The sequence below is a fragment of the Bos grunniens genome, chromosome 11, assembly GCF_055505025.1.
Source record: "Bos grunniens cultivar Pamir isolate PY7600 chromosome 11, Bosgru_T2T1.0, whole genome shotgun sequence".
Taxonomy (NCBI): Eukaryota; Metazoa; Chordata; class Mammalia; order Artiodactyla; family Bovidae; genus Bos; species Bos grunniens.
This window is the reverse complement of record NC_141175.1, coordinates 61,736,130-61,755,165: the sequence shown is the minus strand read 5'-3', so window position 1 is coordinate 61,755,165 and position 19,036 is coordinate 61,736,130. Positions and strand designations below refer to the sequence as shown.

The 19,036-nt window shown below is 47.1% G+C and overlaps 1 protein-coding gene across 4 annotated transcripts in view; it reads right to left on the bottom strand.

Annotated features, from left to right (window-relative positions):
- Nucleotides 1-10,183, bottom strand: part of NCK2 (NCK adaptor protein 2) — a 115,313-nt gene extending 105,130 nt beyond the window's left edge. The window contains exon 1 of one of the 4 annotated variants that reach the window (XM_086326669.1): nucleotides 9,881-10,183. The gene's annotated coding sequence lies outside the window, so the exon portion shown is untranslated. Of the gene's footprint in view, nucleotides 1-9,542; nucleotides 9,787-9,880 lie in introns of those variants that run through there. The other 3 variants (XM_086326672.1, XM_086326666.1, XM_086326668.1) reach the window with 3 other exon arrangements.
- Nucleotides 10,184-19,036: the final 8,853 nt, after the last annotated feature.

Genomic DNA, 19,036 nt, shown 5'->3' with positions numbered 1-19,036 from the left:
TAAAATAAGGCTGCTGAAATACTGACATCGTTGGGCAGTTAACCCTTTGAAGTCGGGAATGTAATGTGCATTGCCAAGATGGGCCAGTATCCCTGGCCTTGACCCACTGGACACCAGGACCACTCTCAAGTCTGGACAACTGGAAAATGTCCCCAGACACTGCCAATTGTCCAGAAGGGCAGAACCACCCCCAGCTGAGAACCACTAATTTATATACAAGAGTAGTGGGTCAAGTCTCAAGTTTCTTTTTTTAATATCAACATTTGAAAAGGTATTTTACTTTGTATTTGCAAAAGTGAATCACTTATTTCTCAATTCAAACCTAACAGTGAGGAAAATCCAAACACAGGTGGGAATTTGCACTATGTTGCACTGTGGGAAGATGCACTATGCGGAAACATTTTCTGCTCTTGATGATAACAACCCTCTGTGATCTGAGACGTGAAGAAAAAGAGGATCTCCTTCCTCCAGAAAGCGGGGCACCCTTCCCTCCCCTCCCCCCACTCAGCCCTGAGCTTGGGGGTGCAAGGCACAGACAAGTTCAAGCAGCAACAATTAAACACCAGAGTCCTCACCTGGGATCCTCAACAGAGCCTCAGTTCCACGCAGGCCCCCCTCAGCGTGACAATGACAACAGCAGAGGGTCTGCTGTCCTTCCCCTACTTTTTTTTTTGAAAGAGGATAATTTCTTTATAGTCACTTCTGAGTCTTATCTCCTGAACCACATGAAACAGACCTATGAAGGAGACTCCAAGAAGGGAAATGAAGCAGCAGAGATGGCTGAATAAAAGAAGGAGAGCTTGTACACACAAGCCAGGCTGGTCCATGGACGGCGGTAACTATACTCCTAAAGAAAAACCACCTGAGTGCAGATAGGAAGGCAGGTGACTGAAGTCGCACCATCAGGGTGGGGAAGTCATACACAAACATGAAATACACAGAAAAGAATCAAAAGAAAGGAAAAGTCTTTTTTTATATCTGTCTTGCTAGATTCTGTTCCTAAATATGTTCCTTAAAAAAAAGCAGTTTGATGAAAACTCACTATTCACCTAGATCCAATGTCCAGAAACTGTTTCTAAAGTAACTCCCTGAATCCCTTGATATTTCTTGGTCTCTTAAAAATACTCAAGCAGCTTGTGGTTTTTAATACCCATGTCTCCAAACTGATTCCCGTCACTCAGAGCAACAAGAGAGCTCATCATCACCAATCCAGCGTGTCCCCACCCCCAACACACACACATTTGAAAACAGGGACATGAGCTTTTAAAGGGACTGTCCTTAAAATGAACACAGCTAGTGTTCTAATGAAGCATAATATATATTGTATTAGAAACATTTTTCTAATGAAAATGAGTACTTTTCATGTATCATATTTTATAATGTTACATAACTGGTAGGGTATTGATTTGTATAACTTTGGTCTGTATCCAGTGACCTTATTAAACTCTTGTACTAATTCTTAAAAAAAAAAGTCCAACAACAACAAAAACAAACCCAGCTGGAAAGAGGGATGGAGAACTGTTCTTTTCTTCTTTAGCCAGGCTCACAAGTAACATCATTAAAATACCTGTTGACTTGCAGACATCCTTAAATGCTCAGCCAAAACTCACAGGCTTACAAAACTAAGGCACATCCTTTAAGCAAGATGGATGCAGATGCTGAAGGGCTTGTCCAAGGAGTCAGCCACTGGCGCCTTACTAAGCATCTCAGGCCCATCTCTCCCTCTTGGAAGGTTCCTCCCCAGCTGGCCGCCCCCACCGCAGCTGGGAGAATTATTAAGCTTGTTTAAGTAAATAAATCTTTGCTGCTACTCCTCCTGGAACATGCCACAGGATCAGCAGCTGGACTGCAAATCTAAGCCTGTGAATTCAGAGCACCTGCCTGCCCTACAGCCCATTGGAGACCGTGGCCTTTCTGACCTGCTAATATGCAAAGAACCAGACTCTCAGTTATACCTCAGTTCCATCTGCCCTTAAGGGAGGCTGCCCAGCACAGAGGGCCACAAGCGTCCTCTGACAACAGAAGGGGAAGTTTAGGATGGTCTGGTACTACAAGCCTCGCCCAAGATGACAGTCAATGTCAAGGTTCCTACCAAGACCTTGGAGCAGCAGTCTTCCAAAACTCCAGAGCACCTGAGAACTCATGAGAAAAGCAAATTCTCAGGCACCCCTGAAGACGCTCTGTGGGGTGGGTCCAGCCATCTGAGTTGGAAGCTTTATGGGCTGGGGTGGGTGGCGGAACAGCTGAGACCCAGCTCTGAGCTGGGTCCGTCTGGGGCTCCCTGGCCTGTGGTTCTCAGGAGGCAGGCTGAGGGAGCAGCAGCAAGGCCGGGGATGCTCTCCGCTGCACCACCTCCAGAGCACACCCACCAGGACCACTGGAGCAGCCGAGGTTGCTCATACGTCCTTCCAGAGTCCAGGGCTGATAAGAGGTCCAGAATGAGTGACGCCCAAGCTCCACCCACTGTTGTGATTCTCCATCATGTTTCTCCAGTCCTACACCATCATAAAAGTTTACAGCTCTGTTTATGTCTTTTCTTTTAATGAAGAGATGGTGGTCTGGCTTAGGGGATAAAAGCAGAGCCTCAGCAATCAGACAGGTTTGAATTCCAGATCTGCTGACCAGCTCTGGAACCTTATGCAGCCTAACCTGCTAGGTCTCTCTACTCTCATCTCTGAAGAGAAACACAGCAACTAACCACACTCAACTTCTGTGAGCACTGAATGAGCTAATATTGTGTGTAATATGGTTAGTACCATCACTACAATGTGTGTGATGTGTGTGTGTTAGGGAAGAACCCAATGATCCCTAAAGTACTATGATTTTAGGACGTCCCTGGTGGCTCAGTGGTGAAGGGTCCACCTGCCAATGCAGGAGACGTGGGTTCGATCTCTGGTCTGGGAAGATCCCACATGTCTCAGAACAACTAAGCCCATGAGCCACAACTACTGAGCCTGTGCTCTAGAGCCCAGGAGCTGCAATTACTGAGCCCACGTGCTGCAACTACTAAGTCCCAGAGCCCTAGAGCCCGTGCTTTGCAACAAGAGAAGATGCTGCAATGAGAAACCCTTGCACCAAAGACAGAGAAAGCTGGAGAAGCAACACGGACCCAGGACAGCCAAAAATAAATACATAAAAAAATATTAAAAAAAAAAAAAAAAAAACTATGACTTTAGATTCTGTACTTAGAAATTAAGTATTTGACATATATCAGAAGTACACTGAAAACTAACACCCCAAAACAGTTATTTCACATTGGTAATTTAACCTCTAGAATTCAAAATACATTTTAAAACGTTTGTAAAATATACAAGCATTCTGATTATAGGTAAGCAAATCAGGTTCTAGTATTCTAAACTTGCATGAGTACATGGAATATTACAGTCTTCCTTAGCATGACAGAGATTATACCTTTCTGCTAAAGAATAATAATTACCATGATTATGATTCCAGGTTGCTCTCACTATGTCTTCTTAGCTATCTCAACTTAGGAAAACCCAGACTAAATGAAGCTTGAATTATGAAAGTGTACAGACCTGTGCTCTCCCACACAGTCACCGGTCTCAGGGGGCCAGTGAACACCCCAATGTGGGGAGGGAAGAGGCATGCCACAGATGAAGAATGCACACAGGCTTTCACAGGCTGCACATGAACAGAAGAATATGCATCATCTCATTAACAGGGTTTTACGTTGAACACTGGGAATAAAAGTACTGTGGCTCTACTGGGTAACAGAATACATTGTGAAAATTAATTTTGCTTGTTTCTTCCTACATCTTTAATGTGGTTACTGTTGTTGTTTATTCACTCATTCATGTCCCACTCTTTGCGATCCCATGGACTGTCCCAGGGTCCTCTGTCCATGGGATTCTCTAGGCAAGAATACTGGAGTGGGTTGCCATTCCCTTCTCTAGGGAATCTTCCAAACCCAGGGATCCAACCCCTGTCTCCTGTACTGGCAGGCAGATTCTTTCCCACTGAGCCACCTGGGGAGTCCAGTGTGGCTACCAGACATTTAAAATCCCATCTGTGACTCACATGTGTATATTTGAAGGGGACAGCACTGCTCTTAACAATTGATTTCTTCAAGGGGTGTTTGCAGGAAATACCCCATGTTAAAAAAGACATAGCATTTTTGGCACCAGCTTCTCCTCCTTCCTTAGGGGTCCAGCACAGTTTTGGGGTACAAAGCTTCTGTGTGTCACGAGGCTGTTATTACAAGGGTAGCAATGAATCAGCCCCGAAGTACACAAGTCTTTAAAAATAAGCTGACAATAAACGCTGGTATTCTGTTATCACAACTAGCAGGCTTTCACTCACTGTGTACAGGGGTGGGAGGTATACGTAGAGGCTGAGGGAGCAGGGAGGAGCCCATGGTGCAGGCCCATGCTGAGCACTGGTGACACTGACCCGAGGGCAATGGAGAGCCAATGCTGGGACCTCAGCCAGGTTTGGGTACCAGGGTGCAGTGATCAGGCGAGTGTGGTAAACAGACGGGTCTGCCAGCGCCAGTGAGAGAGGAGTAAGTACCTCAGGCTCAGATGGAAGAGATCTTCAGAGGTAAAACTGATAAGACGTGGGATCTGGGAAGTGAGGGAGAATCCAGGATGACACAGTGAGGCAATGCTAGGGACATTAACCCAGGCAGGCAGGTCAGGAGATAGTACTCCCAGCCAAGATGTTCAGAGTTTCCGGTGGAAATGAGTGGGGAGAAGTCGCATGATTCGCCTGAATGACCGAGTGAGTCATGAATGGACAGGTTTGCAATTGTGGTCACACAGGTGACCACCTGGAACAGCTCACGCTCGCCCTGGCCAGAAACACACATGTGATCGGAGTGAACATTACCAAACCCGCCTGTACCTGCCTGGCTCCTGGCGAACCCACAGTCACAGGGCAGTCCCAGTGATACTCCGGGCCGTGGGTTCCATTCACAGGAAACGCCTTCGTCTCCACACAAAATTCAATACTTGCATATAGCTCCTATTTGATGCTGATCCTGGTCCCAAAACCATGCTGCAGCTGAGCCAACACGGGCTAAGGGGAAATGTCCACAAAGGGCATCGGTCAGGGCTGTCCTCTCTCAAGACCTGAAGCATCTGGGCCCGGCACCCACCTGCCACAGCAGTATGAGGCTTTGTGAGGGAAACTGATCTGTCACCCACCTCTCCCGCCCCAGTGGTGTCTTCAAGCACTTGGGAGACAGAAGCCATGAAATGCCTTAAATCATCAGCCTGGTTTTGAAGAGTGACTGTCGTGGACAGAACTGTCCCCATACTCAAGTGTTGAAGCTCCCACCACCCAAGTGACTCATCTGGAGACAGAACCTCTGCAGCAACTGAAGTTCAACAAGGTCAGAAGGGTGGGGCCCTAACCCAAGAGAAGCAGTGACCTCCTAGGAAGAGGGACAAACACACAAGGCACCTGAGGACACAAAGTGAAGGCGGCCAACGGAGCCTCACTGAGAACCTAGTCTGCCCGAACTTTGATGATCACTTTGCAGCCTCCAGAATGGCAAGAAATCAGCTTCCTTTTGATGCTGTCTGTGGATCTGTGAGGACAGTCTGAGTGGATGTGCATACGCTAAACCGGGACAAGCGCCCTTCAACCCACAGAGACCATCCAGGCCGATGAGGCTCAGACACTGAAACCAGGACATGAGGTCACCTACTGACCCTGGTCCCACCAGCAGCCAGGCAGGGGCCACACACTTGGCCTCGTTGGGACCTGCCGGCAGATCCACAGCCTCCCCAGGACCACCTCACCCAGCACTTTTTGGGGTCACCTCCTCCTCCTGAGCAGGGCAGGGGGCTCTGTCACACTGCCACTGTCCCTGGGCTCCAGGGTCCTCACACTGACGTCAGGGCCAGAGCCCAGGTCCCCAAGTTCTCTTAATACTAAATATGGTGGTGAATGGGAAAGTAATTGGTAAACTGTAATCTATCATCGGAACATGAGCATCTATTATTTTTATCCGACTTCGGCATTTCAGGTTTACGTTAACCACCGACCAGCAAAAACATCCCACTTTCCAAAACTGTCTCAAAAAGAGAAACTGCAATATTTCCCTTCTGAGTGCACTTGAAGCTTCTTTTCTTAAAAACATTTAAAAACACAAACGGTATAAAAAGAAAAGGACACTAAATGACCAGCTTCCCGCGGTCAGGATAACAAATGCTCTGCCCAGAGTTTCCAGTTCAGGTTAACATGCACAGACACTCTATTGAAAAAGTTAAATATTCAGTCATCCCACCAGGGGGTTATGCAGTTGGGTTTGTTTTTCATCTTGCCTTTTCTCTTTTTTTTTTAGTTTTAGGTTCAGGACTATAAATGATTCATTGGACAGAGAACTTCTCAAACAGAGAGGCCACCAGACCAAATCCCCCCATTGTCTGGACCTGGATGCACTGTGGACAAAACCTTATGAACCTAGAGCCTTAATGACTGACAGACTCAGAATTCAAAATCACGAGCTCAATCAGTATTTTCTGGAAAGAACACAAAGAACCCACAGGGCCGACTATGACAAATGCCTGTGTGTGTGTTGTTAGGGCAGGGAGAGGGAAGCAGTTGTAATTGACTAACGTCAATTACACCTTCAGAAACTGACATACTTTGGGATCCATTCAAAGTGAAATGCAGGAGAAGAAAACAGTCTAATTTTCAAAACAATGCCACTAAAATGGCCTAAAGAAATAAACTGTTTTTACTTTGGCTGCATACTTTTAAAAGGCTGTCCTGTCCTTCTAAGCTGCCTTAAGCATTTAACAATATCATCACAGTATCACTTTGAGCCTCTGAAAACATGGGGTTTCCATCACTCATTTGAGGAAAGAGAAACCACTTGGAAGTGCCATTTGCCACTCATCTGGATGGGAAAATTAATTTCGCAAGCTGTGGGGAGTTTCCTGTCCATTTTTGAAAAGTCAGCTTACTAGATTTCCAAGCATGGTCCACTGCCCTGCCATGCAGTCCTAGGGAGCAGCCTTCAGTTCCATTCTTCGTGTGGGACAAACATGTGTGGCCCTCGCCCTCGGCTCACACTGTTGGCCATGCTGGGTAGTTACAAGCATGCATGTGTCCTGGAGAATGGTGTAACACAGCCTCATCCAGTTGGGGCAACTGACGTGACCAAGGAAGAGAATCTGGTCATTCCAGACAATCAAGAAGACTTTAGGGTATTTTATCCAGGGCTTCCCTGGTGGTTTAGAGGTAAAGAGTCTGCCTGCCAATGTAGGAGACACGGGTTTGATCCCTGGTTCAGGAAGATCCTACATGCCGTGGAGCAACTAAGCTCACGTGCCACAACTACTGAGCCTGTGCTCTACACCCCAGGAGCAGCAACTGAATGAGGAGCCCACATACAGTAACTACTGAAGCCTGTGTGCCTAGAGCCCATGCTCTGCAACAAGAGGAAGCAGTGGGTGACAAGAGAGACCCAGAGCAATGAAAAATTAAAAAAAAAAAAAAAAGTTATTCAGTTTGTATACACACAAGAAAGATTTTGGGTATGTTTAACATGGATAATAGTGCACTTCTCAAATACTGTGTACATATGATGCGTTTGCTGGAAAATCTCAGTCATTGCCTGATGCAAACAACAGAGGCTGGGAAACATCACAGCTTCCAAGAGATGAGAGATGGAGAGACCTGAAGTGCAAGGCATGTGATAAAGAAAACCTCAGAGCCTGACAAGTGAGCACAGCTACTTGAAATCACCTTAATCAGGCCCCACCTTAAGTGGGGAGAGAAGGTGCTGGGTCAGTCTGTTCTCTGGATGCAATTCACCACCCAACTTCATCCCATTTTCCAGGACCAATCCCGCAATGTGTCTAGGGAACAGCTGAGAAGCTTGGAGCCCAGATGAGGCCTCTTTGTTACCACCAGCTTACCACTGCTTTAAGTTTCCAATTTCAGCCTCAGCTAGCTGCAGCCAGAGGACCACTAAGATCTGGCCACTTTCTTCAATCAATACTGCTGCTAAGTCCCTTCAATTGTGTCTGACTCTGTGCAACCCCATAGACAGCAGCCCACCAGGTTCCTCTGTCCCTGGGATTCTCCAGGCAAGAGTATTGGAGTGGGTTGCCATTGCCTTCTCCGTCAATCAATACTACATCTAATCAACCTGGAGAGGAGAAACATCAATGTAGGATTTTCCCTCCTGGTCACTGCTTCAGAATCATGGTTAACACCCACATCTGGGGAAATCCCTGTTCAGACCATCTAAAAACCTACATGGACAGCTCAGTCTTGCAGTTGAACTCACTTCATCTCCTGTTCACCACTGCCCTCCTATTTACTAAACCCTTGGCCCAGGCTCGATTCCTGTTATTAATTTACCCGTTTATTAATCTCTGGGGACACCGGGTAAATGAATTAAGGGCAGTATTTGGAAACAAAGTTTAGGTCTGCTGTGATAATTCAAAGCACCCAGATTGATTTCATTTTCAGTCGCTTTTAGCCTTGAAAAGCCCTGTTGCCAACGATACCTGATGTAGAGGGACAAAACACGCCCCAAATTACTCTCATTCCTGCCAAATCCCTTCGGCGAAGCCGAGGAGGAAGCCGGGCCGGGACCAGGCGGGACTCCCCTACCTTTGGGTTCCCCATCCCCAGGCCACACCCCGTAGCCTCTCGGGGGTTCACTTTCTGTGGGGTCAAGGGCAGGAGTGGGCCTGCGCGGGCCCAACGCTGAGGCCTGCTCATTCCCTGCGCATACCCAAACTTGCCAGGCTCAGCCCCAAACCTGTTGGCAAAATAAACAAAGGCAAACACAGGGGACCCGACCTAGCCTGAGTGCCAGAGGTCGCCCCGCGCCGGCTCCCCCTTTGTCCCCACGCGGACGAGCTGCCAGTGAGCCCCAGAGCCCCGGCACACGCGCAACCCTTTCAGGGCGACCGCCTCGGTCCACACACGAAAGCGCTTTGCAATCACGCCCCCCACTCGCTCCACGCCGAATGCTCTCACGAGGGAGTTACCGTCTACGCCTACAATCACACACCGAATTCTTCCAGAACCGGTGGGTGGTTCGATCGCCCAGAATAATCTACCAGGGCAGCGCGATCGTGAGAAACTTTGTTTCCGGGGCCGGCGATCCCCGGTCGGACGCGGAGCCGGGCACGAAGCGCCCCGGGCCGCGGGAAGCCTCCCTGACGCCAAGTGACAGCAGCTCCGCGCGGGGTCGCCAACAGTCCCGATCCCAGAAGTTGTGCGGGCCGCGCTCGCCTCCCGGTCCTGCCTGCGCGGGGCCGGCGATCCACGCGGTTCTTACTGGAGGCGCGCCCGGCCTCCCCGGTCCCCGCTCCGGGACCACCGCACAGGCCTGCCCCACCCGCCCGACCCGGGGAGGGGGCGAGCCGGAGGTGCCGGCGGCCGCGAGGCCAGGCCGCGCAAGGGACCCGGCCCCCAGCCCCGGCTCCGGCACCGGCGCGCCCCGCCCCGGCTGCCCCGCAACTCCGCGAGCCGCCCAAGTTGGCGGCCTCCGCCCGGGCCACAGCCCCCGAGCCCCGACCCCCGGGCCCCGGCCCCTGGCCCCTGCTTACCTCGCGCGCCGCCCGCCGAGGCCGGGGCAACAGCGCGGGTCCCGGGCGGCTGCCGCCCTGCGCCCGCCCAGGCGCCGCTCTTTGTCTGCGCCGCTCGCTCCTCCCGCCGCTCGGCCGACGCTCCGGCCCGGGCGGACCCCGCGGGCCCGGCCGACCCCCGCCGCCGAGCCCCGCGCCCGCCGGCCCGCTCGGCTCCGGCCTCGCTCCCGCCGCGGCGCCCCCGCCCCTCCCGGCTGCGCCCGCCGCGCGCCCTTCCTCCCCCTCCTCGTCCTCCTCCGCTCCGCCCAGTGACGCCGCCGGGGCCGCCCAGGCCCGCGCGCCCGCCGCCCGGGACCCACCTGGGCGCGCACGGCGGCCCGGCTCGGGCGGCGCCGGGACTGGCTCGAGGCTCAAACGCGGGCGCCGCCCGGCCCAGAGGACCCTGCGCTGGGCCGGGCCGGGCCGTGCCGGGCGCCGAGGGGAGGGGAGGCCCGGCTCCGACCCTGCGCGCCCGGGAGCGAATAGGAAGACGGGAGAGGCGAGAACAGCAGCAACCCGGCCTCGAAGGACCGACGGGTGGTCGGTCCATCCCCTTTTTGTTTGATTTTCTTATCAGGACGCCCTGGGGCTTGGCCACCGCCCCCTCTCCCGGAAGCCTTCCCACGACACCCTCGGCGGAGCAGGCCTGCGGTCCATCAGAAAAGTGACTTACAGAAAAATGTCACTTCCTCTGTGTAGTTGCTTCTGGGCATTTTTATTTATTTTCCTCGTATCTATTTACTTTCCCAACCAGACACTTTTTGACTCCCTCATTATCTTCGGAAGCAGTTCTTAAAAGCAGAAGAGGAAACCACAATGTGCCTGCCTCTGTGTCCAGTTCGAACCAGCCCACGGGGCGAAATCCTGGGTGGAACTGCAGGAATGTAGGTCCCAAGAGTTGTCATTGGTGGTGGGACCGTCCGGCCACCTGGCCACATGCTTACCTGTAAACACACTTGGAAGACTGAAACCCAAGAGGAGGGGCAAGACACAGGGTTCCTTAAACAGGCACATGTATCCAGATGTCTGTCATCAATCTCCCCCCATGTGGCTTCCCCAAAGGAAATACTACTATTCAAATGATTCTGATATCCTGGTGTAATAGCCCGGATCCATGTTAATGAGGGTCTTCCTTAGGCTCCTGGCCTCTCATTATATTAAAGCAATCGTAATTTACCCCAGGTGACAAGGTGATGTCACTGAATGAATGCCTCTTCCCCAACACAAGTACCCAAGGAGGGTCCTGGAACCAGTATAGCTTTGAAGTCCCAGTTGAGTGTTTGACTGTCTGCTTCTTTAACTGTGGAACAAGGGTTTCTTACCCTATCGAAAATCTATCCAACATGGAGATAATATTTGCCCAGCTCCTCTGGAAGTCCCTGGCATACTTGCAGGCAGTAGGAAGCACTCAGTGGTCAGTGGCTGAGGGGGATCAGGGCACTGAGCCACCATCAGTCCAAGGTCAGGGTATCAGAGACAGCCACCTGTTCTACATCTTTGAGAAAGAAGCTCCCTCAGTCTGTTGTTTTGTGAAAAGTTTGTCTTCCTAAGAAGGAAAGCAGAGTTTATAGTAAATGGTCTGGCCCAGTTCTAAATTAGTTTACTCAAAATAGGTATAACAACATTGACCCAGTTTTTTTGCTACTCCTCTGCTTTGTAACCTTCACTGAATCGAGAGTTGAACTCCTCTTCCTTCTCTGGGTCTTTGTAAACTCACCAAGGACATTCTCTGTCTGAAACCCAACATCTCTTTCTCAGTCTTTATCTGGCACAGTTTTCTGTGCACATGGCATTTCTGCTGTTTCCTGAAATGCAGTCATCTATCTGTTCATTTATCTAACATCACTATCTTTCTGACTTGCCCACATCTGTTCTTATCTGGCATGTTCTCCTAACCTCTAACAGTCATATACCTGAAACAATATTGGCCCGTTTGTTTTCATTAATGTCTACCTTTCTTTTTAGAGAGGCTCAATCATTTTTTGTATATTTCCGGTCTGATGTTCGGGGATTAACTCTCAAACCTGCAGCCTCAGGGAGCTCCCAGCTCATCTGCCATTCCTCTAGGAAACTCAATTTCTTGAGTTTAATCAGGTTCAAAATGAAACTTCCCAATGGAGCTCCTCCTCCAATGATCACAGGCAACAAAAGGCCATCAGGCATCTCAGCTCCAGAGAGAAACCTTGTTGCAATTCGACTTCTTCCTTCCCTCTCCCCAAGCTTGTCCTTGGCAAGACCTAGGTGGACTCTGTCTTCAGGGTTCTAAGCTCCAGAGCAGCAGGAATTAAGTGTGGGCATCATTGTGGTGGCGGGATAACTCATTTGGTGTCTTTGCCAAAAAATGCTGACCTGTCAGAAGTTTACAACACTTAAAAAAAATTTTTTTAATAAAAATAGAAGTTTGGAAGTTAGAAAGGTAATAACTCAAACTGGGATGGTGTGACTGGATGGGAACAGGTCTAGAAAAGTTGAGAGGAGAAGCTCAAAAGGAATGGACAGTACTGGATGTGGGGGCAGAAAAGAACAGGCTTCCAGTGTCGCCGAGGGATTTGGATGTGAGTATCGGCAAAGAAAAAGTGCCCATATCAGAAACAGAGAAGTTGGGTAAATTGGTTTGTGTGGGATAAACAATTCTATTTTTGGTCATTCGGTTACATTTAATTAATATTTATTGCCGACTTACTAAATGGGAGAGTACTCCACAGGAAGCCAGAAATGAGCAAGTCACAGTATTTGCCCTCAAGTGACTTTTGGCTATAAAACTAGCGTTAGTGCTGTGGGTCTTCCACCTGTATAAAGAGCTTTATTGCCCTTGAATTGTGTTATCCCTCTTGACTCAGATGTAAACAGCCTGAGGGCAGGACCATGTCAGATTCTCTTCTGTGGCTCCAGCACCTTTTCCTACAGACCCAGGACAAGGCAGACACTTAATACATCTTTAATGATGGATGGAAACTCCAAACCTTCATGAGTTTGCCAAGAACAGAGGGCTGTGAGCATTAGCAAAGAGGACTGAAAAGAGGCCTTTATATCAATAACCTCAGATATGCAGATGACACCACCCTTATGGCAGAAAGTGAAAAAGAACTAAAGAGCCTCTTGATGAAAGTGAAAGAGGAGAGTGAAAAAGTTGGCTTAAAGCTCAACATTCAGAAAACTAAGATCATGGCATCCGGTCCCATCACTTCATGGCAAATAGATGGGGAAACAGTGGGAACAGTGTCAGACTTTATTTTGGGGGGCTCCAAAATCACTGCAAATGGTGATTGCAGCCATGAAATTAAAAGACACTTACTCCTTGGAAGGAAAGTTATGACAAACCTAGACAGCATATTAAAAAGCAGAGACATTACTTTGTCAACAAAGGTCCATCTAGTCAAGGCTATGGTTTTTGCAGTAGTCATGTTTGGATGTGAGAGCTGGATAAAGAAAGCAAGCTGAGTGCCGAAGAATTGATGCTTTTGAACTGTGGTGTTGGAAAAGACTCTTGAGTCCCTTGGACTGCAAGGAGATCCAACCAGTCCATCCTAAAGGAGATCAGTCCTGGGTGTTCATTGGAAGGACTGATGTTGAAGTTGAAACTCCAATACTTTGGCCACCTAATGTGAAGATCTGACTCATTTGAAAAGACCCTGATGCTGGGAAAGATTGAGGGCAGGAGGAGAAGGGGATGACAGAGGATGAGATGGTTGGATGGCATCACCGACTCAATGGACATGGGTTTGAGTAGACTCCGGGAGGTGGTGATGAACTGGGAGGCCTGGCGTGCCGCAGTTCACGGGGTCGCAAAGAGTCAGACACAACTGAGTGACTGAACTGGAACTAGATGAACTCACTATCAGAATTTCAGGAACTTCCCTGGTCATCTGGTGGTTAAGACTTACCTTCCAGTGCAAGGGGTATGAGTTCAATCTCTGGTCATCCCTGGTTGGAGAGCTAGGGTCCCACATGCCTCCTGGCCAATAAACCAAAGCAGAAGCAATGTTGTAACAAATTCAATAAAGAGTTTTTTTTTTTAATGGTCCAGGTAAAAAAAAAAATCTTAAAAAAAAAAGGAGTTTCAAAATAAATGCTGATGGAATTTCAGATTTCAGTGCTTCATTTTATCCACATTTTGTCTATTTCTCACCAAAACTCCCAAGTACATCTCCATTACCTCTTCAGATTCGAGAAAGAATTGGCTGGAAACCCATGAAATCCATCTCTTAGGGACAGACAGGATTAAGCTTTAAAAACACACACACACAAATACAGAGTCAATTTCATACAAACCAAATAAAGTAAGCTGTATTCCCCATCTGATCAATATAATTCTCCTGCTTCTAGCTTTGAATTATGGTCAGGACTTCAGGAAACAGATACGCATTATCCAATTGTTTAAAGAAAAACAGAGAAAGCAACACCATAAAGTCGACTGCAATTTAGGGTTAAAATAAATTAGAGGAAAGTTAGTGTGCTGTGCAATCTTTTTTTTTTTTTTTTTGGACTATAATTTATGTACAATGTTGTGTTAGTTTCAGGTGTACAGTGAAGTGAATCAGTTGTACATATATATATATATATCCATATATATATCTCCACTCTTTTTTTAGATTCTTTCCCCATATAGGTCATTACAAAACATTGTGCAGAGTTACTTGTGCTATACAGTAGGTTTCTGTTAGTTATCTGTTTTATGTATAGTGTGTCGAACCCAATCTCCCAGTTTATCCCTCCCCTTTTCCCTGCCTGGTAACCATAAGGTTATTTTCTACATCCATGATCCTATGTCTGTTTTATACACAAGTTCCTTTGTACGATTTTTTCAGATTCTGCATACAAGTGATATCATATGATATTTGTCCTTCTCTGACTTCTCTCTGTATGACGATCTCTGGGTCCATCCATGTTGCTGTAAATGGCATTTTTTATGACTGAGTAGTATTCCTTTGTATATATGTACCACATTTTCTTTATGCATTCCTCCATCAATGGATGTGTTTTGCCAAGGAATACTTCCTGTGGTTATAAACACACAGATCAGAACTTTAAAACTTGAAGCATGCTTCCTTTGAGATAGAAAAGTGATCACACTTCAAAAAAAACTTTTTTTTGTTATTAGCAGCAGAGTGGAATTAATTTTAGATAGGAAAAATTTTAACAGGAGCTCCATAACTTCAGAAAAACTAAGAGGATTTTACTGACATTTCCATTTTGAAATCTGCCTTTAGGTGAACGAACATCACACATGAAACATTTCTGTATTTCATAATAAAACCTCGGTTAATCAGGGTGCCTCAGGAATAGGGCTGTTCTGCTAAATTAAATTTCATTTTGGGTAAGGATTAACCAGAAAGCCCCTTTAGCTGGAACATAAGTTGAAATTTTAAAAAATACATATTGCAAGTTGATATCTCCTCTTTAAAATGCACTATAGTAAATGAAAGGGCTTCCTGGTGGCTCAGATGGTAAAGAAGCCACCTGCAAAGCAGGAGACGGAGTTAGCGACTCAGCAACTGAACAACAACAAATTTGGAAATAGTGTTTTTTTAAATGTAATATATGTTTAGCTATTTATATTGCTTAAGTTATTGATGCTGTAGTTGCTCATTCATTGTATTCTTACCACTTGCCAAGTCCTTTGTCTGATCCTCACAACCCGCCGAGGGAAGCCCAGTGGATGCATGTCTAAGGCAGCACCGTGGTAGGCCTTTCAGGGCCTTCCTCCCATGGCCCTCTTTGAGACCGAGGCTTGCCTTCACCCAGGAGCCACTGTGGTGGGTCCCTGACCCGCATGCTCTCCCCACCTACCATCTGAGAAAACTCCCCTCTTGCACAGTCATTATTACCTGCTATTTTTCAAGTACATGCAGATGCCATCATGAGGAATAAAGCACAAATTTTGTGATATTACTGAATTCACTGTAGCTTTTAGTCCCATGGTTGGCTAATCATATTTAAACTACTGTCACTAACACATGAAGATATTTGAAAAGAAATATGTTTATGTTTAAAGGTATCCTCCCACTCAAAATTTTGGAGTCACTGTTCTAATCTGTAACAGAAAGACAGTTTTGACTCGGCCGAAGCTCTGTGGACAGGGACTCAGGAGAGAGTCTGCCATTTGCTTCCTGTTCACAGCCCTTCATCCTCTGCAGAGTCCCTTCAACTAGATTCACACCCAGGGTTCTTTGCTCTGTTCTTCTTGACCTCTGTTTCTCTATCTTGCTCTCATCTTCTGCCTATGTTTTATTTTTAAATTAATTTTTATTGGAGTATAATTGCTTTACAATGTTGTGTTAGTTTCTACTGTTCAGCAAAGTGAATCGGTTATACGTATGCATCTATCACTTTTTTTTTTTTCATTTCCTTCCCGTTTAGGTCACCACAGAGCATTGAGTAGAGTTCCCTGTGCTATACAGTAGGTTCTCATTGGTTCAGTTGCTAAGTCACATCCGACTTTTACCACCGCATGGACTATAGCCCGCCTGGCTCCTCTGTCCATGGGATTTCCCATGCAAGAATACTGGAATAGGTTGCCATTTTCTTCTCCAGGGGGTCTTCCTGACTCAGGGGTCAAATCTGGGTCTCCTGCATTGCAGGTGGTCTGCTCCTTTGAAGGTGGATTCTTTACTGACCGAACCACCAGGAAAACCACCAGGGTCTCATTAGTTATCTATTTTATACACAGTATCAATACTGTATATATGTTAATCCCAATCTCCCAATTCATCCCACTCCTCCTACCTATATTTTTAATTATTTTCAGGTAGGCAAGAATACACAGACGAACAGTACAAAAAAGATCTTCACAACCCAGATAATCACAGTGGTGTGATCACTCACCAAGAGCCAGACATCCTGGAATGTGAAGTCAAGTGGGCCTTAGAAAGCATCACTACAAACAGAGCTAGTGGAGGTGATAGAATTCCAGTTGAGCTGTTTCAAATCCTGAAAGATGATGCTGTGAAAGTGCTGCACTCAATGTACCAGCAAATTTGGAAAACTCAGCAGTGGCCACAGGACTGGAAAAGGTTACTTTTCATTCCAATCCTAAAGAAAGGCAACGCCAAAGAATGCTCAAACTACCACACAATTGCACTCATCTCACACGCTAGTAAAGTAATGCTCAAAATTCTCCAAGCCAGGCCTGGAGAACTTCCAGATGTTCAAGCTGGTTTTAGAAAAGGCAGAGGAATCAGAGATCAAATTGCCAACATCCGCTGGATCATCGAAAAAGGAAGAGAGTTCCAGAAAAACATCTATTTCTGCTTCATTGACTATGCCAAAGCCTTTGACTGTGTAGATCACAATAAACTGTGGAAAATTCTGAAAGAGATGGGAATACCAGACCACCTGACCTGCCGCTTGAGAAACCTGTATGCAGGTCAAGAAGCAATAGTTAGAACTGGACATGGAACAACAGACTGTTTCCAAATAGGAAAAGGAGTACGTCAAGGATGTGTATTGTCACCCTGCTTATTTAACTTATATGCAGAGTACATCATGAGAAATGCTGGGCTGGAAAAAGCACAAGCGGAATCAAGATTGCCAAGAGAAATATCAATAACCTCAGATATGCAGATGACACCACCCTTATGGCAGAAAATGAAGAGGAACTAAAAAGCCTCTTAATGAAAGTAAAAGTGGAGAGTGAAAAAGTTGGCTTAAAGCTCAACATCCAAAAAATGAAGATCGTTGCATCTGGTCCCATCACTTCATGGAGATAGATGGGGAAACAGTGGAAACAGTGTCAGACTTTATTTTGGGGGGCTCCAAAATCACTGCAGATGGTGACTGCAGCCATGAAATTAAAAGACGCTCACTCCTTGGAAGAAAAGTTGTGACCAACCTAGATAGCATATTCAAAAGCAGAGACATTACTTTGCCAACTAAGGTCCATCTAGTCAAGGCTATGGTTTTTCCAGTGGTCATGTATGGATGTGAGAGTTGGACTATAAAGAAAGCTGAGCACCAAAGAATTGATGCTTTTGAACTGTGGTGTTGGAGAAGACTCTTGAGAGTCCCTTGGACTGCAAGGAGATCCAACCAGTCCATTCTGAAGGAGATCAGCCCTGGGGTTTCTTTGGAAGGAATGATGCTAAAGCTGAAACTCCAGTACTTTGGCTACCTCAAGCGAAGAGTTGACTCATTGGAAAAGACTCTGATGCTGGGAGGGATTGGGGGCAGGAGGAAAGAGGGATGACAGAGGATGAGATGGCTGGATGGCATCACTGACTCTATGGACATGAGTCTGAGTAAACTCCGGGAGTTGTTGATGGACAGGGAGTCCTGGCTTGCTGTGATTCATGGGGTCGCAAAGAGTCGGACACAACTGAGCAACTGAACTGAACTGAACTGAACTGAGGCATTCCCTCCTCACCTTGATCAGCACTTTCTGTATTCTTTAATCCTTTCCTGTTATCATCATCTACCACTCTCCCTATCAGATTTGAGGAACTTACCCCAATGCAGAGATGGAGAGTTAGACTAGAGCAGATGCACACAGGTGCATACTATCCATGAAGGCTGGCTGTGCTGAGGGTAGCAGACACAGCTGGCATCCACTCACATCCAGGAAAGCACCCTGTCCCTGCCTGTGGACCCCGCTTCTGCAGCCAGCGGCATGGTGCTCCAGGCTCTCCCTGGCTCAGAGTCTGTTCTCTCCAAGTGAAGGTTCGAGGTACTAGGATAGGACACCTCCCAGAGTCCTCCAGCCACTGACTGATGGAAACTGTCTGCCAAACAGACCAGCTCCGTCTTCCCTTGGGTGGGATAGCCAGAGCGTGTGTTCCACTGGCTCGCAGGGTTCCCAGTGCGATGACCCTCCAGGTGTCTGCAGTAGTAACTTGTTTCATAAAAAAAACCTTCTGTCATCCCTTCCTTCTGCTGCTCCCCTGATAATGTTTCCTGGGCTCCACTCCCAAATAACCTTGTGCTGTAATCCCAATCTCAGACATTGCTTATGGGGAACTCCAAGTTAAGTCCTTTGGCCCTAATAAAGGGAAGTCCTTTGCCCTAATACCTTTTAAACAATCTGTTTCTAAATTAAAGAAAAGGGTATTTGGCTGTCATCTAGTACTGCTTAGATTTATATTAATTATTCCATTACCTGGATTGACACTTGCATAGTTGTGACCAAACAAGCCACTTAACTTCATGCCTCAGCTCCCTTATTGTATTGTATTGGTTTGGCCAAAAAGTTAATTCAGGTTTTTCCGTAAGATGTTATGGAATAAGGGTCCGAACTGGTAAGATGTTATGGAATAAGGGTCTGAACTGGAGAAGCAATTCTCAAAGTACAGAATTCCCCTGATGTACTTTAAAAATTCTCCAGATACCCAGACAAAACTGAAATGTGAATACAAAAAGGTGCCCTCAGAGTCATTCAAGTTAAATGACAGAAATATCAGGAGAAGAACTGACAGAGGAAGAACTCACTGGCTGGTGGGCACTGGGAGGTGGTTATGGGTCTCTCGTGTTTCTGCTCATCCTGC